General features: G+C 45.0%; 1 long non-coding RNA gene across 1 annotated transcript in view; it reads left to right on the top strand.

The window, feature by feature from the left end:
* The first annotated feature begins 2468 nt into the window (after positions 1–2468).
* Positions 2469–8272, top strand: part of LOC144246119 (uncharacterized) — a 58911-nt gene continuing 53107 nt past the window's right edge. Inside the window, exon 1 of the long non-coding RNA XR_013339804.1 lies at positions 2469–2491. This is a non-coding gene — a long non-coding RNA (uncharacterized LOC144246119). The remainder of the gene's footprint in view (positions 2492–8272) is intronic.

The raw sequence follows: 8272 nt of genomic DNA, 5'->3' as shown, positions 1-8272 counted from the left end.
CGGGGTGGAGGCTCCGCCGAGGGGCCGGGGCGAGTCACCGCTCACAAACAGGCGGGCACGCACGGACTGCGCGCCCGCCCTGCCTGCCGGGGGCAGACAGCCTCGCACAGACACTAATTATCCCCAGCAGCCCGGGGAGGAGAGGGGAGCGGAGCGGGGCCGCCCCACCGACAAACCTGCCCGTCCAGCTGCTCCTCCCCGCCCGTGTGTCAGGCAGAGGCGTGCACCTGGCAGCGGCCCTGCGGCAGGGCGCACCCCTCCCTGCTTCCCTCCCTCCCTCCCTCCGCGTCCACCCCGGCCGACCCGCGGCGGCAGCAAAACAACAGCAACACCCAGCGCCTGGGGGGAAGGAAGGGAGGTGCTCACGCTGGGCCGCTGCCGCCGAGCTGGCTTCGCCGGCGGGGGCTGGGAAAGGGCGCGGGGCGGCGCGGAGCCGGGCGGCGGCTCCCCTGCCCTGCCGCCGCGGGCTGCCCGCGCCGCGCCCCGGCGCGCCGGGGGAGGCGGCGGGGCCGGGCGGGGCGAGGGCTGGAGCGCGGCGGGCGTGGGGCAGAGGTGTCGGCCCGGCTCCGCCCCGGCTTGGCCGCTGGCCCGGCGGGACCGCCGGCTGCTGAGGCCCGTGCCGGGGAGGTTTTTATGGCTGCGTTTGGCCCGTCGTGCCTCGGGCGCGCTGCGGCCGGAGCGAAGAGGGTCGGGCGGGGAGAGGCGCTGCCAGCTTGCCTCGACTCGACCCCCGTCGCCAGAGGCTGCGATCCCCTCCCTCCCCCACCCGTGCCGCCCCAGCCTGCCCAGCCTTGCGTCTGGCTCCGTCCCGGGGCAGGTGTGTGTGTGACCCAGCCCGCCCCTCCGGGCTCCGCTGGCAGCGCCGCGGGGGCCGCGCTGCGGGGCCGCTCCCAGCGCAGGGCTGCGGGGTTCGGGGCGCTGGCTCTGCCCCAGGACTGCGCTTGCTGCTCGAGGCCGTTTTCAGCGGAGTGCACTGCACACGCTGTCTGTAAAATGCGAGGCGGTGATAGCCACAGAAGACCGAGGGACTTCACTGGGAACAATACTTTAAAAAAAACCTGTATCTTGGCTGACTGTATCGATTCCACTGGTTAAGGAAAAGTTCTGCCACTTATTCACTGGAATACAGTGTGCTTACTGGTTGTAGTGTGCCGTATGAAATCATGTTCTCTCCTTACTGATGTATGGTCCCTAACCATAAGACCAAGGAAGAGGCAAATGCTGTGCTTGGTAAAGCCCTGTCCAGAGCTGATGGCGTGGACAGACGAAAAGCCTGTTATACTTGTGGATAGACAGGTTATCCGGCAAATCTTCATTTACATGCTTTGTTTCGTGGGTAAAGTCAGTAGAAGGGGCTGAGTATTTCTGGCTCTGCAGGACCAGTCTATGTGTAGAACTGTCTTAATAGGACCCTAGTGTAACATACCTGTTTGTATGTTTAGGTTGAAATTTCTCTTCATTTTGATTCTTAATGACACAATCGATAATGTTGTAAAAACAAAGCAAAGAAGGAAGGGGAAGGAATTTTCAAACACATGGCTGTGCACACATGTTCAGACGATGTCTTTATTCCTAGGTTGTTTTAAGAAATCCCTTTACTTATCTTGCTAGTCTGTATGGCTTTAAAAAAGCAAATTAAGACACCAATCTGAAGCCCTGAAGGGTATGACTCAGTAACATAACAATAAATGGTAGTATCTCCTGCTAAGTAATTACACCATATCGTGTCACAACAAGGTATTGTTGAAATACTATCATGTAGCTCATAAAGTGTCATTTTTTTATTATAAGCCTATAAAATAAACAGAATACTGTGTTATACAGACAGGCACAAAATACTTCGTTAAGGCTGTGAAAAGGAGCTGCTGTCGTTTTCTTGCATGAACATGCTCAAGATAAAGTAGGTATGTCCCAGTTTGCATTCTTTTATTCTGGGAACTAGCAGAGGTTAAATAGCTAACTGAAACCCTTAGGTCAGAGGCAGAGCTGTTCTGATGTCAAATCGTGAGAAATGCCAAAATATTTAGTAGTAGCCAGCATGCTGCTCCTGGTGAAGTCACTGACTTTTCTTGCTATTATCTAGCTGTGGCCTCAGATGAACCTGTTTTAATCTAGTGTAATTTTACTGTCTTCATGTGAAGTGGCAGAGGAGAGGGAGGATTGATAATGATGTTTTTGCACAGTCAAGACTGTATACCTGTCAGCATTTTGTTGCCTTCAGTGTTTATGGCAAGTCCAAATTCTGAAGGCAGCAGAATCTTACTGATTTTAGTAGGAATTGAAAAACCAGAAGAGAGAAACTGTGAGCAGGGAGAGTCCTTGCCATCTGGTTAGCAGACCCAGCAGTTTTAACCATGTCTGGATGTGTTTCTAGATCAAAGGACTGGTTGATGGCGGCCCTTAACATCTTCCAGCACAACCTCTTCCATCTCTGCTCTACCCATCATCCCCACAGAATGACTTCTGTCTTCAAAAAGAAGGAAGAGAAGTGGTATGCAAGTCTTTGGTATTGAAAAAAAGAAAGAATGCTGGTTGAGTGTCCTTTGGTTTGTAGCACCTGCCATGAGTCCTTGCAACAAGATGGAGCATTTAACATGATGGGGCCTTGAGGATCCATAATCCCAAGCATTGGGAAGAGCGCTGGCAACATATTACAAGTTTCTGATATAAGCAGACAGTAGGTGTTGCCTAGAGTGTGCTGAAGGGAATGTATGGATCTCTGGTGTGAGCAAATCAGTATTAAAATGTTAAATGAATGGGGATAATATGTTCAGATGTCTGTTAAAAGACCAAATCCAGCCATTTGTTGAAATTAACAAATTCAGCTACATTCAGCCAAATTACCACTGTGATAAATGTGACTGTTCTGTCACATTTCTGACAAATTCAGCTTCCCAAAAATCAGTTAAAAATAAAATAAATACTTAAGAATTTTGTGCACTTTTTCAGTTCTTAATTCAACTTCACATTATGAGGTGAATTGGAAGTAGTTTGCTGGATCCAAGCAGTACAATTGTTAAGCTGGCATTTCTTCCAAATTGTTCTGTGTTATAAAATGTACTATATATGTAGTCAGTGAGTGGTATTTATGCAGGGAAAATGTCCACTGCAACCAGTGGGCTTTTTTCGTAGTCTGCAGATACATATTTGAGGGATTTGGATATCTGTGTATAAACTTTGTTCTGCAGAGGTTAGGGTCAGATAGACACCTCATACATCTAGTACTCACTAACAGCTGCTGGAAGGAATGAGGGAGAGATCATCACATAGCCAGCAATATTCATTACTCTTGTAAAACACAGTTCACATTTTGGAAGAACCATAAATTTTGCACTTAAAATGCTATTAATTTATTGCACCCCAAGTGTTTAATCTCCACAGTACTGTGGGGATAAGTGCTATAAGTCTAAGTTGTTTAAAATACAGAAGTTGAGGCAGTCTGAATTTGAATTGAACCTTAAATGACTTAAAGGCTTAGGTATGTTTACACCACAGTGATGCACATACCTGAGCTGGTTTAAAACTAGTCATCTGGGGAACTAGTAGCAATCTAGCTGTGGCAGTGTGGACCCTGTAGCTATCTGGAAAACATGCCCAAAAAGCTGGGTAAATACTTGAGTGGTTAGATTGGCCTGAACTCAATGGCCAGACTACTACCAGTGCCCAAGACAGCTTGCCTGGCAGTGTATCCCCATCATTGCAGTCACATCACTAGTGACTGTAGCACAGACATATCCTTCTGTGAATTCTGTGACTCAGCCTTGTCTTCTGGCAGATGATGCCCGAACTCTTCTGGGAGTTCTGTGGCTAGTATCAATTCAGTGCTCCATGGGAAAGGCCTTTGGAGGTATTAAAAACTCAGAGGACAGCATAAGATGCACCTTTATTCCATTGAAAAGTGTTGTAACGGTGGGCTCTCGTAGCCACATGAGCAGCTTGTGAGTCAATCTGTGTGTTTGCATAATTGGGTTCTTCTTGTTTGCTTGGAGGAAGGGCAAGGCAAGGGTGAATAGCCAGGCTTCCTGGCTCTGTCATACAGGTGTGGACAAGAGGAAACCACTGGAGGAGCTTGTGCAGAGCTGGTATTGAGGTGCATGGGGCCTAGGGCAGAGGCTACTGTGTGAACCCCTCCCTGCCTCTCTCCTGCCCACACACGGGTGATGAGTCTTGTTGCCTGACCTGGCCCAGGTTCTTCCTCCTCCCTGTCCTTTCCTTGGCCCATGGACCAAGACAATTACTGTAGTTCCTCGTCCCTGCAATGAATTCACATTTTGTGCAGAAACAAATTTCAAACACCACAACAGAAGGTTCCTCTGTGTTTACTGCCTCACACAAGGAAAGGATGGATGGCTGCCCTTTCTAGTCAAAACCAACAAGTCACACATGACTGCTTTTAACAAAAATCAGCTCTCTGAGGTCCAGCCCTCAAGCCCACTGCAGCAATCAAAATTACAGAGTCAATGTGTGGGGACTGGCATGTGTGTGTGTTGAATTTCTTGTCATATGTTGATGCTTTTAAGAACAGGCATGATTTTGTTGCAGGTGTAATGACTATTGAAGGCTGATGAGCTTGAATTTCATTATTTGAAGTATAGAATGATGGTTGAAGTTAGGAGTGAGGCCCAAGATGTAGTTGAGGGACACTTGATGTTTCCATAGCAGAAAGAATAACAACAATTTTGGAAGCAAGTGCAGATACATATGTGTGACGATTGATGGGTTTGGAGACCAAATCTTCAAGTGTATGCTGACATGAACTCAAGACAATGTGTGGATGATGTTATAATTGAGAATGACCTTGTGTAGGTCTATTAATACTGTTCTTGAGCTTTATTTCTATAATGATGTTCTCCTCAGTACTGGGGCTGGAATTTCCTTCCAGAGTGCACAACAAGGAAAAGATGATGTGGTTCTCTCATACAAAAATATATGCAGTCAGTGGTTTGGTTTTAAAAGGTCTGTTGTTTTCAGTCTATGTTCACTGTTCTTTCCCAACAGAAAGCAATGGAAAACACAAGGATAAAAAGTGAATTACTCTGTTGACTTTCACTGTATAAGGATTTGTTCTGTGCTCTGGAAGTCTTGACATGATAGTGTGTTGGGTTTGCATGGCCAGGTTTTGGTAGCAGGGGGCTAAAGCTGTGGCTTCTGTGAGAAGCTGCCAGAAGCTTCCCTATGTCCAGCAGAGCCAATGCCAAAAGGCTCCAGGACAGCCGTGCTGCTGGCCAAGCTTGGGCCAATTGAAAATGTGGTAATGACTCTGTGATAGCATATCTAAGAAGGAAGAAAGAAAGTTATTGTGCAGATGTAATTGCAGCTAGAGAAGAGTGGGACGAGAATATGTGAAAGGAACAGCTCTGCAGGCACCCAGGTCAGTGGAGAAGGAGGGGCAGGAGGTGCTCCAGGCATTGGAGCTGAGATTCCCCTGCAGCTGTGAGGTGAGGCAGCTGAGCCCCTGCAGCCCATGGAGGACCATGGGAATGCTGACATCCACCTGCAGCCTGTGGAAGAGTTCCACGTTGGAGCAGGTGGATGGATGCCTGAGATGAAGCTGTGATCCCATGGAAGAACTGTCATAGAGCTGGGTCCCACGAGGGATCTGCAGACCCATGGAGAGAGGAGCCCATGCCAGATCAGGTTTGCTGGTAGGACTTGGTTTGCTGGTAGGACTTGTGAGCCCCTGGGGACCCACACTGGAACAGTCCTTGAAGGACTGCACCTTGTGGAAGAGTGACCCCTTTTGGAGCAGTTTGTGGAGAATGTTGCCTGTGGGATGGACCGCACATTGGAGAAATGTCTCCTGCAGGAGGGAGCAGGGGAAAGACTGCTCTCCCTGAACAGTGGCAGAAACAACATGTGATGAAGTGACCATAATTCCCCATTCCCTGTCTGTCTGCAGTATGGGGGGAGAAGGTAGAGATGGGAAGAAGGGAGGGGTAAGGGAATGTGTTTTTAAGGTCTTATTTTACTTCTCATTATCCTGCTCTGATTTTGTTAACAATAAATTCAGTTAACATCTCTAATTCAAGCCTGATTTGCCTGTCACAGTATTTGGTGAGTGATCTCTCTCTGTCTGTATCTCAACTCGTGAACCCTTTGCTGTATTTTCTATCCCCTGTCCAGTTGTGGAGAGGAGTGATAGGAGAGGCTTTGGTGGGTGCCTGGCACCTAGCTAGGGTCAACCCATGCTAGATGGGAAATTGAGAGAAGTGATTCTGCTCTTTGCTAGTCTCAGAAAGTCTTGTAATGCACCAATTAGATAGAAAGTGGAATTGTTAACAGATGGAAGTTGACTTTGCTACGCAAAGAAGTAATTTAGATGTGTCAGTTTAGGGTCCCTATAATGTAAAAGTTATTTGACTTTGCTCAGTTAAGCAACTCATTGGAGTAATGCCAGGTTACTCCTAGGGGAAAACCAGGTCTTGGATCTTCCAGGACATAGTTAAGTCTATCTAATTATAGTAGCCTATAGTTAAAGCTACTAGAGCTTCAGTTATTATTTATTTGCTTGATTGATGGAAAAATAGATACATTTAATAATTTTGTTGACAGGTTTTTTTTTGTTTAATTTAAGAATTTATTTTCCCCTTTTGTTGTGTTTTATTAGTTATGGCTTTATATAACTTGAGTAGGAGACAGATTGATCTTTGGAGGTCTCATATATCCAGAGATCACAGAGTTTTATGTGTCCTGCAAGAATGGAGGTTTGGGTTTAATTTGGGTGATTAAGAGCTATCTTAAAATGTGGAGGATGTTAACACTCCTTTCACAATTGGGGACATTGTTTGCTTGTGTTGTTTAGGATGTACTGTCAGGAATTAAAGAGTCCAGTTCAGGTCTGACGTAACTGCATTGACTTACTGGAATTTCCACAGTCACTAATGACTCATAATGCTCAATATTCAAAAACAAACTCCAAAAGCATGCAATTTTGGGAAACAATGTTTGGTTTGGTTTGTTGTTTTGGGTTTTCTTCCCTTGCAAAGCTGGTATTGTATGAAAAAGATACAGAAGAAGAAACTGAAAAGTTAATATAGAACTAAAAAAGGCTGTATCTCTTTTACTATCATGTTATTGAATACTTACTGAAAAGTTAGCACGTTTCTTTGCTGAATTGTGAGGCCCTGAAAAGACTTATCAGACAAAATGTAGAATTTAACACATTTGACTGAAGAATGTATTGAAATTGGTAAGATATTGGCTCCTTCTCTTGCTGTTTGAAAAACCTTTGCAGACTCTGACCAGTTTGAACTAGATGCCATCTTTAGCTGATTTTCCTAAATTAAAAATATCACTATATGAAATAAGTATTTCAGAAAAGGCTGTGAAAGCCTGGAGAAAAAATTATCTCAGGAGATCTAAGAGCAGCCTCCTGCGCACTGGAGGTTATTGAGGAGGTGAAACTGAAGCTGAGGAGCACAGTGTGGAAATGGGAGACAGTGGTTTCCTAAAAATGAGGAAATGGGGGAGGGGAATTCTAGCCAAAACAAGGATAAACATTGTTTTGGTTTGAAGTTTTGGAACAAGTTGCCCAGAGAAGCTCTGAAATGTTTTCAAAAGGTTTTCAGGATCTGACTGGACAAAGTCTAGACAAATCCATTCTAAACTCAGAACCTGTTCTGAACAGGAGTTTGGAATAAATGACCTCCTGAGGTCCTTTCCAGCCTGACCAACCCTGTCATTTCTTTGCTTCTGCATTAAGTACCACTGTTGGGGGAAGATAAGGATCATGATATACTTTAAAATCAGGTTGTTCATGGCAACTTCCAGCTATAAAATGTTGTACTTGTTAAAAGGAAAACCTGAATGAGAACAAATTGCAAGTTAAAATTATCATAATGCAAGCATTAACAACAAAGTAAAGGAATAGCCAGTGGCTACCATCTTACATACCTGCATGTAGTACTATATGCTCCAGCAAGAATAGCATCTATGGTTCCCTATTTTAACCAGCAATAATATTTTTAATTTACTGAATATTCTAAGTATTAAAAGAAAAAAAAAAAGAAAAAAAAATCTAGGAAAATATATAATTTCAAAACTTTTTAAAAGTTATATCAACATGTCTATTTTTTTAAAATATAACTGCTGTTTTCATGGTACTTCCAAACTTCTTTTGTAAAGAAATGATATTTAGAATTTCAGTGTGTATAAAGAAATTATTAATGGGGTGATATCAGCTATAGTGGGAAATTTAGACCTCTTCTGTGTAATTTAATTTCTTTGCCTTCCACACAGATATCTAATAATGTTTTTATTGATCCAAGTATTT

The sequence above is a fragment of the Lonchura striata genome, chromosome 4 (assembly GCF_046129695.1).
Source record: "Lonchura striata isolate bLonStr1 chromosome 4, bLonStr1.mat, whole genome shotgun sequence".
Lineage (NCBI taxonomy): Eukaryota > Metazoa > Chordata > Aves > Passeriformes > Estrildidae > Lonchura > Lonchura striata.
Note: the sequence above shows the minus strand (reverse complement) of the source record. Positions and strands in the feature narration are given on the sequence as shown.